Source organism: Oncorhynchus clarkii, chromosome 13, assembly GCF_045791955.1.
Source record: "Oncorhynchus clarkii lewisi isolate Uvic-CL-2024 chromosome 13, UVic_Ocla_1.0, whole genome shotgun sequence".
Classification (NCBI taxonomy): Eukaryota; Metazoa; Chordata; class Actinopteri; order Salmoniformes; family Salmonidae; genus Oncorhynchus; species Oncorhynchus clarkii.
In genome coordinates, this window is record NC_092159.1 from 34,487,423 (window position 1) to 34,500,148 (window position 12,726).

At 41.3% G+C, this 12,726-nt stretch overlaps 1 protein-coding gene across 6 annotated transcripts in view; it reads left to right on the forward strand.

Moving 5' to 3' along the window:
• The window catches only part of LOC139364574 (KAT8 regulatory NSL complex subunit 1-like), a 77,430-nt gene that overhangs the window by 1,473 nt on the left and 63,231 nt on the right, over positions 1-12,726 (forward strand). For 2 of the 6 annotated variants that reach the window (XM_071101418.1, XM_071101417.1), the window contains exon 1: positions 1,805-2,219. The exons of 3 other annotated variants lie outside the window; for them this stretch is intronic. The gene's annotated coding sequence lies outside the window, so the exon portion shown is untranslated. Of the gene's footprint in view, positions 1-1,782; positions 2,220-12,726 lie in introns of those variants that run through there. One more of the 6 variants, XM_071101421.1, reaches the window with a different exon arrangement.

Genomic DNA, 12,726 nt, shown 5'->3' on the forward strand with positions numbered 1-12,726 from the left:
CTTTGGACAGATAGCCAAATGTGCATTGTTCCATAAATGACTATGTTGACATTTCACTATAATCTGAAATGATGTATCACTATAATATTGTGTCACTGTCTGGCATAGCAACCTAAAGATTGCTACAGAAATATGGTGCTGGAGTCAGATGCTGACACAGGTGGAGGGAGGGGTGATTTATCCAATATAGGGGGTGTTAACTCTACTAAAGACCACTAGATGGCAGAATAGCACATTAGTAGAGTGAACAGTTGCAGAACAGGTGGAATATCAATGGCGGTGATCAAAAGGCAGGGGATATGACATCCTTATATAGATGTTGATTGTTGTTTGAAACCGTAAGTAGTTTTGCATTTACCAAATGAAAGGAACGGAATTTGTAAGTAATATAGTGAAGGATTGTAAATTAGATTTTCCTAGAGGTCACAGGACCATCCTTTGCTTATATAGAGATCGCCAGCTTGTAGTCCTAAAAACTGGGAATGAGTTACCTCTGGTTCATTCAGCAATTCTTATGGGTTAAAGAATAAGGCTTTGGGATAAACACTGAAAATAAGGTCTGAGGTTAACACAGGCTTTAGGAGATCTTTGTTATATGAGATAATATCAGTCAGTTAACATGACCTTTATGAATTATGAAGCCTTTTTTATGCTTTTTAAAATTTATTATCGTAAATTCTTCAAAATTCACAAAAAGTGACGTTAGCTTATATAGATTCTCATAGAACAAAATGTTTAAGATCTCCTAAGCCTACCACAGACCTAATTTTCTGGGTTTATCCAAAAACCCTACAAAACTCAGATTTTGTCCAATGAACCATGGCAGAGTTAGTGCCTACAAAGTGATGCCATAACAATTGCTCTCTATAGGCTACCCGTGTAACTGTGACCAATCTGTTACCTTCAGATCTGCACACAAAAATGGTACGGGGCCAGGGGAAGTTTTTTTTTGTTCCATATTGGGGTTTGTTGAGAAGGCAGGGGTGTATTCATTGTCTTGCAACATAAATTGTTTACTGTTTAAGAACCAAACGGAAGCAAAACAAACGGGGAGAGACCTACCTGATTTTTTCCAGAAGAAACTCTAGTTTTCGTTTGGAGCAAACAATTTCTGTTGCAAAAGGTTTTGCAACAGAATCGGTCAGCTATGTTGCCCGTCTGTGCCCTCTGTTGCATTGCAGAAATGGTGTTGTGTTCTTCGGTTCCCCCTGGCTTTATTACATTATAATTCTATACAACACCCATATATTTCCTCTATTGGGGGAATGGTACACACTCTTTTAATGACACTTAGATACAAGGTGATTTTCGAAACCATTTTCTCAAACTATTTTCCTAACCTTAACCCGCTACATTAATTATCCTAACCTGCTATTAAAAAGTCACTTTGGTATCGAATTGGTGTGAAAAGAGTGTTTCCCATAGGGGAATGCTTTGACGCACATGCTATCATATTGCAGGGTAGTATCATAGATATTTATAACTAACCGTGTGTCCTGGTTATGATCCCATAACCATTCACTTTCTCCAATCCTCCAGAATCACGTTTTTGATTCGGAGTTATAATGAAACTGTATCCATTTCGGCTCTTGCGTGAAATGTAATAACTGCAAGTCACGATTTAATTGAGCCATGATGGAAGACACAGCAACCCAGTTTCAGACATGTAGAAAATGGAAAGCTTGACTTTGGCTCCCTCTAGCGGAGACATGCTGACGTTCCACTAGTGGCGAGTGTGAGGAATGTCTCCCGCCGCGGCTTTGCTCTCGGGTTCTGTTTTGTCAGACTTGAAATCCGAGGGAGAGGAGCGAGCCGCCATTTTCTGTGTGACGCTCTCCCTAAAACGGCAACAATAAAAACGGATTATCGGGGAAAATACATAACAAGTCGTCGATAAATGGCGTTGGGAAATATGACAAGACCAATTCGATTTGAATAAAACAGCCTTTGAAATAAACTAGATTGAGCATTAATAATTACAAAGAGAAGAGAGCAAGCTGACTCCGTTTCTCAACTACTCGTTGTTTCGCCCATTTCGTGATTCCGGGAGCAACACGGGGTTACCCAATTTGAACGCACGAGACGGATTTTGTGAAGGGGCATTCTCGAATTATTTGTTTTCCCACATATTTTGTTTCCTTGATGAAATTACTATCAAAGTGCGGGATTTGTTTCTAAAATTATTTTTTTTAAACCCGGACTCGGCTCCTCATCACGTGGTAGGTTCCTCCTTTTTTCTTTGTTACTTTTAACTCCGTAGTAAAAAATAACTTTGAAATCGTGTAACATAATTTAACGTTTAACTTGTTAGGTAACGTACACACCAGTTATCTCGCATTCGTAGTAATGCACAACATTTTTTTTTTATGTTATGTTCCATAGCCGGGTCTACCTTAATTTAAAATCCAAGTTCCAACGTCAGTTACAGACAGTGTTGGTAACGTTAGGTTTGCTACTCTTTTACTGCATTAGCTGAATGTTCTGCTGCCAAGTACACCATTATAGTAATCTACAACTAGCCAGTCAAGATGAGCCATGATATTCGTAAATTATGGGAGAGTGCGAGGGAAAATGCAGCTGGCGAGACCAAATCATAAAACATTGGTAATAGCATTTAACTGTACCAGATAGAATTGTGTCAATGTCAAGCCTTATTCACCGAAGCTCTTGATTGAGTATCCAAATTACCCCTAGTCAGTCTACTGGCATATAGGCCGTCTAAAAACGTAGTTTGCAAGCTTGCTGTATTGCCCACTATATAATGCATCTCTGCGCCACCGCATTCTAAACTTAATCGTGCATAATGTACACACCCAGGCAATTCTATCGAATGATCGCAATCGTGTGAGAGGGGAACCATTTTCGCAATCCTTCAACGTTAACCAAGAAAATGCGTTGTCGCATAGATTACATTGTAATCATTTTTGATACATTTCCAATTTAGTCACTTATGGCGAGGTTTTCATAATGGCGCAGGCACTGGCAGTTGCAGGCGCGATGTTTTCTACTAATTGTTTCATCAAAATTATGTACTTTCTTTAGCATAAACCAACCAAGCTAGTTTGCTAAATAATTGCACACTTTTAATTTCGCCTAAATTGTGATTTAGCGATATACACAAGGCCGCTAGAAAAAAAACAATAAACAATATAATCATTGTATTCATTATCAACACATCAAGGTTTTGCCATGCCATGATCTCAACCGTCTCCTATGTGCTTGTACACTGTCTAACGTCAGTGCAGATACTGTAATTTTGTCCCATCCATTTGTCAACAAGGAACTGTGTTCATGTGAATCCCTTTAATTGCACACTAACCTGCTCAATCCCTGGTTAGTGTGTTACAAGATCTGTAGGTTTCCATTATATATTGTGTTAAATTGCATATCCTTGCATCATATGTGATCTCAGCACTTCAATGCTGTCATTTTCTGATGTGTGAACTTGCTCCAAGATCAAATAATCTCACCAGTGTTTGTCTTGTGGTGAGGGGGAGTTTATCTTCCTGATGATTGTTTGCTGTCCTTATGGGTGGGTACTCTACACAGTACACTCTTGGTGTAGCTGAGCTAGTGAGGCCTTGACTGTTGTGCTCTGCTGCTGTACTGGGGCCTCTGCAGATTGCAAATTCATTGACTGAATTTCAAGAGAGTTCCGGGTCTGGGTGACGTGCTTTTTGGGAAATGGTTTCAGGAGGTTAAATACACACAAGCGGGACTAGCCCTGACTGTGGAGCGTAGAGAGAAAAAAGTCTACTGATTGCACATATTGGCCCGACTGGGTCCCCCACGCCCCTGTCCCCATTGCAGCCCACATGTTGGAGTCAGAGAGACATTTTATGAATAGAGGGTGATGAGCGCCCCGTCTGCTGCTAAGTTGGACCGATGGCTCGGCTAGCTCAGGCCTGGGTCCATGTTATACCCAATTTAATGGAGAGCTGTTCACTCAGAGTACATGGCCTCTCTCTAGCCTGTATGATATATGGTGTAGGACTGGGAGAATGTGCTACTGAAAGTGTGAGTCCTCTCACTGCCTGTTTTCACTCCTATTTGTTTTGATATGCCACACAATTGACAAAGCAAGACCTCCCCTCCCCCCCATTGACCCTTTAGATCTTTGTGGAATCCTATCAGCCCCCTTCCAGACATATGTGTGTGGTATTGGCACAACCCTAGAAGGAGGCTAACACAACAATTATCTAGTTTATGAATTTGGAGGTTGACCCAGAGGAGGGTACTCAATAACATGAATGGATAAAAGCCACCCACTCAGATTTTTGTCCTTCCCAGCAATGATAACCTTATTTTAGGGGCACGGTGCCCCACTTTAATCAGTTTTCCAGGGCATTCCACTCCAAGAAAATTGGCTCATTGTTGCAAATGTTAGATACTGCCAGTGCCAACTGAAAGTATGACATGATTATGGTTTGCTGGTTGCATTTTAAGTAGGAAATGTTGCATTATGTAAGACCATATTGTGGACTAAGAAATAGTCCTGCTGTAAGTTATTACCAAGGTATGTGTATACATTTTTGGCCTTGATTTAGGCTGTCCTAGCACCTAGCCACTTGGAGCATATGGCAATTTCCTCCGCCTATATTCTAGATCCTTCTATGTCCTAATTTTGCGTCTAACCAATCAATATAGAGGCCAAGTTGCCAGGAAAACAGGAAACAACCAATAGAGGTATGGCTGGTTAGTTCTGTAGGCTACAGACCATAATGTGCATAAAGCTACATCTGTTTCTCTGGTTAGGCCTAAATGTAGGCCTATTTCTGATGATTATGCAAATCTATATGTACGGATCTGCAGTGTGTTTTCATAGGCGCACTGGGTTTGGGATTTATCCTGTCAGACTATTGAGTTGGCGAGATGGAAGCAGAACCTGTTGGTATTACTGATGTTATTACTTTGTATTGTTCAGACCCCCTCAGGCGGTTAATGTCTGGCTTCTCTGAAGACTTCAGCTCATGATGAATAATCTGTTCCAGTCAGACACTTGAAATCTGTCTGAGCAATCACAGCTTTATTCATACATCTAAATGATCTGCTATTGTGGTTTTCTGTAGAAGCAGTTGTTGTTGCTCATGTTTTCGGGTTGCAGGTATTGTACATCTTGGTTTGGCATATACTTGAGCTGTCGCTTATGTGGACACACACACACACACACACACTGGTCTCTTTCCTGGAATCCTGACTGGAGGAAGAGCTGAAGGGTGACATTTGGCTGACTAAAACAACACCGTTGCTGGCTGTTTTGATAGTGTAAGCCTAGTCTGCCAAGGCCAAGTACACTCAGACGCACACACCCTCCCGTTTCATGCCCTCAAGCCAACATCCCCTCCCTCCACCTCAATCCATCTCTCCCCCATCTCAAACCAAGGGGCAGTGCCTCCCTCTGAACTTAAACTCGCTTGGAACACACCTGAAACAATACCTTTGTTCACTTTCCTCCCAGAATGCTCCATTCCTGAATGTTTTTTTTTACCCCCCACCCCCTCACATAAGATAAACATGGACCAGCCAGCCACATTGGAGAAGCAGGAAAAATCGACCCCATTCAACAATGTACATGGCCTGAAGAGAATCCAGAGGAGAAAATGATTTACAAATCTCCAAATAAACTTTGATTAAAAAGGGAGGGGGGGAAAGATGGGCTAAGGACAAGGGCAATGGGCTAATTTACCGGACTCCTGCCTGAACTTGTCATGGCTCCTCAGTAGGATGTTAAAGGCCAAAGTGTTTCATCCCTCCAGGCCTAACTTCAGACAGGCGAGTTGCCCAGATCCTAGAGGTCAGGACAGGGTCGAGAGGAAGCCTGACCACTGGCAGTCTCAGCAGGGAGTGGCTCGACTGACACACGGGCCCCATTCGCTCCTGTGCTGAAGCCACCAAACCAGTCTGGAAGTGGAACCATATGCGTCATATATCATTGGGTGAATTGTGGAACACAGAAACACACCACTGGTTTGCTGGTTCCTCAGAGTTTTACTTCTCTCTATGCCAGTTAGCCTATTCAGACACTGGCTTTTATTTTTGTGTTTAAAAAAACAACATCCCTACTGTCAACTAATTGCCCCAGCTTGGTAGTACCTCAGACAGCTGGTTGAAATCTCAACGTTTGAGATTAGAGGAACAGAGGAAACTCTGAATTCTTTTCAAACCCAATTGTGTTTTCCCATTTTCTGTTGTGTATTTCTGTAGCTTTTTTCCCTTGTCGTGGAGGAACCTGAGCGATTAAGAGACTTCAAAGGCAGAAACCACTGGCACAGTGTTTACAAAACCAGGTGCGCTGTATTGTGTATGAGGAGAGGAGTGAGTATACCCATGGGTTGAACCCGACCTATAGTCTAAAGTTCAGTGTGCTGTGGCCTGTGCTCCCTGATGGCCTAATGGCCCAATTAAAACTGCACAAAACTACATGCTTCCCTTCTTCTCTGGGTCATTCCATGTGATTTCAATCACTTTTTTGACTTCACCCCTTTTGATTTGAACAAAAATGTATTTAGGCCTATGTATTTGCCCATGGTAGAAGTAGGGTTGGGCGACATGGCCAAAGATCATATCATGGTATTTAAAAAAGTGTTGGGTTTTTGATAGTATTGTATGTTTTTGAATAATACAAGTTCTAAATATGCTTTATGAGTATTGTCTGGCCCAAGGGTAGCAACACATACATTTTAAGTGATTTTAATGGGTCTTTCTCCATTCTGATTGTTTGTACTGTTCAATTAAAAGTCCCCACCTGCTGATCGGCATGAAGTGTGTGCGTGCCACTGGCAATGTACTTTGCTGGACATGCTAGCTGTTCTCGGCGGCGCATCATCACTTCAAACGCATTCTGTCGTGGCGTTATCGATTGGCCTACTACTACTGGTAGTACCGGTAAAATGTAAGTTAGGAATCACAAATCACCATACAGCTGACAGAATGTGATTTCATCAATCATTTTTAGTTAAATTTGGTTGTCCAAAGTACTGTCAGCTTGCACTGTGTCTTTGCTGATGAATGCCCTGATTTCTAGCCAGTCAATTGGTTAAATTACTAGTGATGCACCGATATCTGATATTTTTCTTGCCAAAAAAAACGATACCGATTATCAATGTTTTTTTATGGCCTTTTAAGCATTATATTGCAGTTAAATAGTTAACACACACACACGGACGCAGCGGTCTAAGGCACTGCATCTCAGTGCAAGAGGCGCCACGAAAGTCCCTGGTTCGAATCCAGGCTGTATCACATCCGGCCGTGATTGGGATTCCCATAGGGCGGCACACAATTGGCTCCGCTTCGTCCGGGTTTGGCCGGGGTAGGCTGTCATTTGTTCTTAACCGACTTGCCTAGTGAAATAAGTGTTACACACACACCACACTGACCAAAAAGTTATTTTGTTGGCATTTGCGTATGTCCCCATTACCAGTAAATCATAATCAAAACCTATTTCTTTCACTTACTTGCTGTGCTGTTTCTTTGTTCATTTGTTCAGTCGTTTCATTCTCAACCAGGATTTATCTGGAACGCCTTTTGGGTCTTTGCGTGTCAAAAAAGATACAAATAACACTTTGACGTATCAAATAAGCTTGTTGGCCAAACAGGACCTAAATTTGATTGCACGTCACATAATAATTTAATGCGTTCATACATTTTTTTTACGTAGTTACTACACTATCACTTGTTTTTCATATGTCATATGTGTGCTGTGATGCTGGTAAAGTTGTCTCGCGCACCTACAGGGCTGGTCATAAAAAAAAAGCTAGCTAGCTAGCTCATGGATGCAAACAATGTTTTTCCCCAAAAACATAGCAAAACGACAATCTAGGTGTCATCTAAAATAACCCTAATTTATAAGACAGTTATTAATTGATTAATGGTGGTTTGGACTCATCTATGTGAAGCTAGCCACAATAAGGATTAGCCACAATAGTGGACTTTGCGGTTAGCCTTCAAAATAAAAGTATGGCATAATTCTGCTACTATTTGTATTAATTTGCATCATTGTCAATGACATGACATACTTTTATTTTGAACGCAAATTCCACTATTGTGCCTAATAGGGTTGCACATTTTGGGGAATATTCAGAGGTGGAAATCTCCGTGGGAATAACAGAAATATATGCAAATTAATATTAATACCCTTTAAATGTGGATGTTTTTTTTACATTGGATATATTTACCGTATCATATGGAGACAGAAACATAAACATTTTACCTTATCATAAGTAGACATAATTGCAAATGTTTAAATCCTTCCAAAATAAATTTTAAAAACGATTTAGTTACGAATTTAACTTTTGAATAAATGAGTTGACTCTTCACATGGGATGATTTCACTGAACAACAAAAGAAAGGGAATATTGAATGATCCCCAATGATCCATCGCATCTCCCAAAAACATTTTCAACATACATTTGTAAAATGATAGTCTAAACTAAAGCTCTCCTCTCAGGCTTCCATGTCGTCTCCCTAGACCTCCTAAATGTCCACCTCTTGAACATCAGACTCTGAGGCCTAATATTCACGGTCACTTTCCAACCTTGTTGAGGATGGCTCATTATCAGGCTCCAAAACCATCAGATTTGCCTGGATGGCCACCAATTTTTCAACCATTGTATTGGTCAGCCTGTTGCATGCTTTGGTGTGTGTTCCCAAACATGGACCAGTTGCACTCTGAGGCGGTTGATGTTGGTGGGATTTGGAGGATGATGGAGGCAACAGGGAAAGAGCCACAGATCCACAAAGTATAGGTTTCAGGCAGAAGTCTTCACGCTTTTTGATGTATTTCAGAACTGCAGTTTCCTCTGCTTGGAGCAACAGTGAAGTGGGAAGTACAGATTTCTTCTCTTACATCCGCAAGCAGAGTCTGAACATCAGACAGGATGGCATTGTCTCCCTCAATCCGTGCAATGGCTACTGCTATAGGTTTCAGGCTGCTTACCACGCTCCCAAAATACATCCTCCAGGAGGATCCTCTTGATGGGGCTGTCCATATCAGCAGACTGATATGGCCATTTCTTGCAGAGACTCCCTTCCCCTCCAGGAGACTGTCAAACGTGATGACAACACCACCCCAACAGGTGTTGCTTGGCAGCTTCAATGTGGTGCTCTTATTCTTCTCGCTTTGCTTGGTGAGGTAGATTGCCGCTATAACTTGATGACCCTTCACATACTTAACTATTTCCTTGGCTCTCTTGTAGAGTATATCCATTGTTTTCAGTGCCATGTTGTCCTTGAGGAGCAGATTCAATGCATGGGCAGCACAACCAATGGGTGTGATGTGAGGGTAGGACTCCTGCACTTTAGACCAAGCAGCCTTCATGTTTGCAGCATTGTCTGTCACCAGTGCAAATACCTTCTGCGGTCCAAGGTCATTGATGACTGCCTTCAGCTCATCTGCGATGTGTCTGTTGTCCCTTGTGCTCTTGTAGAATACTGGTTGGGTGGAGATGATGTAGTTAATTGTTCCTTGCCCAACAACATTCGACCACCCATCATAGATGATTGCAATACAGTCTGCTTTCTCTATGATTTGCTTGACCTTCACTTGAACTCTGTTGAACGCTGCATCCAGCAAATTAGTAGATAAAGCATGTCTGTTTGGAGGGGTGTATGCTGGGCAAAGAACATTCCGAAATCTCTTCCAATACACATTGCCTGTGAGCATCAGAGGTGAACCAGTTACATACACAGCTGTCTGTGTATGCATAAGGTGTCTGATTCATCATTTTCACCTCAAATAGAGGTAGAGGGACTTTTTGTCAGAGGTTGCTTGTTGTGAGCGCTGAGGGAACTTCATGCACTTTGCCAGATGATTCTGCATCTTTGTTGTATTCTTCACATATGATTTGGCACAGTATTTGCAAATGTGCACAGCTTTTCCTTCTACATTAGCTGCAGTGAAATGTCACCACACATCAGAGAGTGCCCGTGGCATTTTCCTGTAAAGATTTTAGTCAAAACAAATACAATTCCATGTACAGATAAATAGTTAAGCAGTTAGATTAAACATCTCCTTTGTAAGATAAATGTTTTAAAATGAAACATAATTAACACTCCTCAGTTAGCAGGCTCAAGCAAGCTAAAACCCACATGGTAGCAAAAACTAACTAGCAGAAATGAACAAGTTAGAAATGATTTAAACACACTTTGCTGTAGGCTACTATTTACTAGTTAACAAAAAATCATGTATGTCATATAAAATATATTCACCCCACCCAGTATTGTAATCAAAACTTAACAGAAAGCATGTAGTCCTTGACTCAGACAGTGTAGTAGTATGGGCTCAATAGCATCTCATTGGTGTGCAAGATCTTGAGAATCAGCTGTACATGTGATGGGAAAATGCACTGTGCATGCAGAGGGTTGCAATTCCATTGAATTGGCGATAGTTTAACCAAAATATGCCACAAGTCCTAGAATTGCCTTGTGTATCCCGCAAAAAAGGTTCACTGTTATAAGCTAACTTTTTTTTATGAATTTAAGCAAAATTCCCAGGCTTAACTTCCCATGGAAAATTTCCAAGTCTGCAACCCTAGTGCCTGATCCTTATTGTGGCTAGCTTCACAACACATAACCCGGTCCGGTCGAGCTTCACTAGCCAGATGAAGCTAGCTGGCTGCTTATAACGTTAGCTTTGGGCAACAGGGTTAAGTAGCTGGCTAGCTATTTATTTTCATGAACTAAAGTTCAATTTCAATAGGCAAACAAGTGGCAACCTCACACGGATTCCTAAATCATTGTCTAGAATAATAAAAATGACTGCAGTTTCTACTGGTCATTGTTTTCAGGCTGGTTGTATAGGTGCTAGCTATGTACCAAGCTAAAGCTAGCCACCCCAGAAGTTGTGGTCAAACAAATTATGCGTTATTACCATTGCGATATTGTAAACACATCGATCGTGGCCGCTGTTTGCTTGTTTGCAGACTTTTTTTGTACAGCTTTGACAGTGCTACTGTATCTTTATTGACACAACCCAAACGGCGTTCCATAGTATGCATGTCGTGAATAGCAGTGACGCTATTACTGTGTAACTCCGGCAGGGCAACATCTGTAAAATAGCACACTTGGTAATGTGTACCGGTGCTCGACCAGTTGGCGAAAGCCAACATCACCCATGACAGAGAACAGTTGATTGTCATGGGCAATGAATTCCATTATCTTGGCTTTGATGGATTTCTCCTTTGAAATGTTCTTACTCTTTCAAATGACTGCTCAACTTGTTGACTGCTAAATCCACATAGCAGACATTGTGGGCTAGGTTAGGAATGCTGTGCAGCACTTGTAAGCACAACATTTTTACATGGCGTCATTACATCATGTAATGACGCTGTGGGGCAAAAAAGTTTTTAGTCAGCCACCAATTGTGCAAGTTCTCCCACTTAAAAAGATGAGAGAGGCCTGTCATTTTCATCATATGTACACTTCAACTATGACAGACAAAATGAGGGGGAAAAAATCCAGAAAATCCCATTGTAGGTTTTTTTAATGAATTTATTTGCAAATTATGGTGGAAAATAAGTATTTGGTCACCTACAAACAAGCAAGATTTCTGGCTCTCACAGACCTGTAACTTCTTATTTAAGAGGCTCCTCTGTCCTCCACTCGTTACCTGTATTAATGGCACCTATTTGAACTTGTTATCAGTATAAAAGACACCTAACAAAGCCTACCATCAGTAACACACTACGCCGCCAGGGACTCAAATCCTGCAGTGCCAGATGTGCATTTGGATGATCCAGAAGAAGATTGGGAGAATGTCATATGGTCAGATGAAACCAAAATATAACTTTTTGGTAAAAACTCAACTCGTCGTGTTTGGAGGACAAAGAATGCTGAGTTGCATCCAAAGAACACCATACCTACTGTGAAGTATGGGGGGTGGAAACATCATGCTTTGGGGCTGTTTTTCTGCAAAGGGACCAGGACGACTGATCCGTGTAAAGGAAAGAATGAATGGGGCCATGTATTGTGAGATTTTGAGTGAAAACCTCCTTCCATTAGCAAGGGCATTGAAGATGAAATGTGGCTGGGTCTTTCAGCATGACAATGATCCCAAACACACCGCCCGGGCAACGAAGGAGTGGCTTCGTAAGAAGCATTTCAAGGTCCTGGAGTGGCCTAGCCAGTATCCAGATCTCAACCCCATAGAAACTCTTTGGAGGGAGTTGAAAGTCTGTGTTGCCCAGCAACAGCCCCAAAACATCAATGCTCTAGAGGAGATCTACATGGAGGAATGGGCCAAAATACCAGCAACAGTGTGTGTGAACCTTGTGAAGATAACAGAAAACGTTTGACCTCTGTCATTGCCAACAAAGGGTATATAACAAAGTATTGAGAAACGTTTGTTATTGACCAAATACTTATTTTCCACCATAATTTGCAAATAAATTCATAAAAAATCCTACAATGTGATTTTCTGGATTTTTTTCTCTCTCATTTTGTCTGTCATACTTGAAGTGTTCCTATGATGAAAATTACAGGCCACATCTTTTTAAGTTGGAGAACTTGCACAATTGGTGGCTGACTAAATACTATTTTGCCCCACTGTAAATAGGTATGCACGTAAGCTTTGACATCGGTTTTGTACATCGGCATTAATCTAGACATCGGCCGATACTAATGTTGGCATTATTAGCTAATATCGTCTGATTCCGATATGTTCACCGATTATTTCGTGCATCCCTATAAATTACATTGTTGTTTTGTCTATTCATCGCTTCTGATAGATCT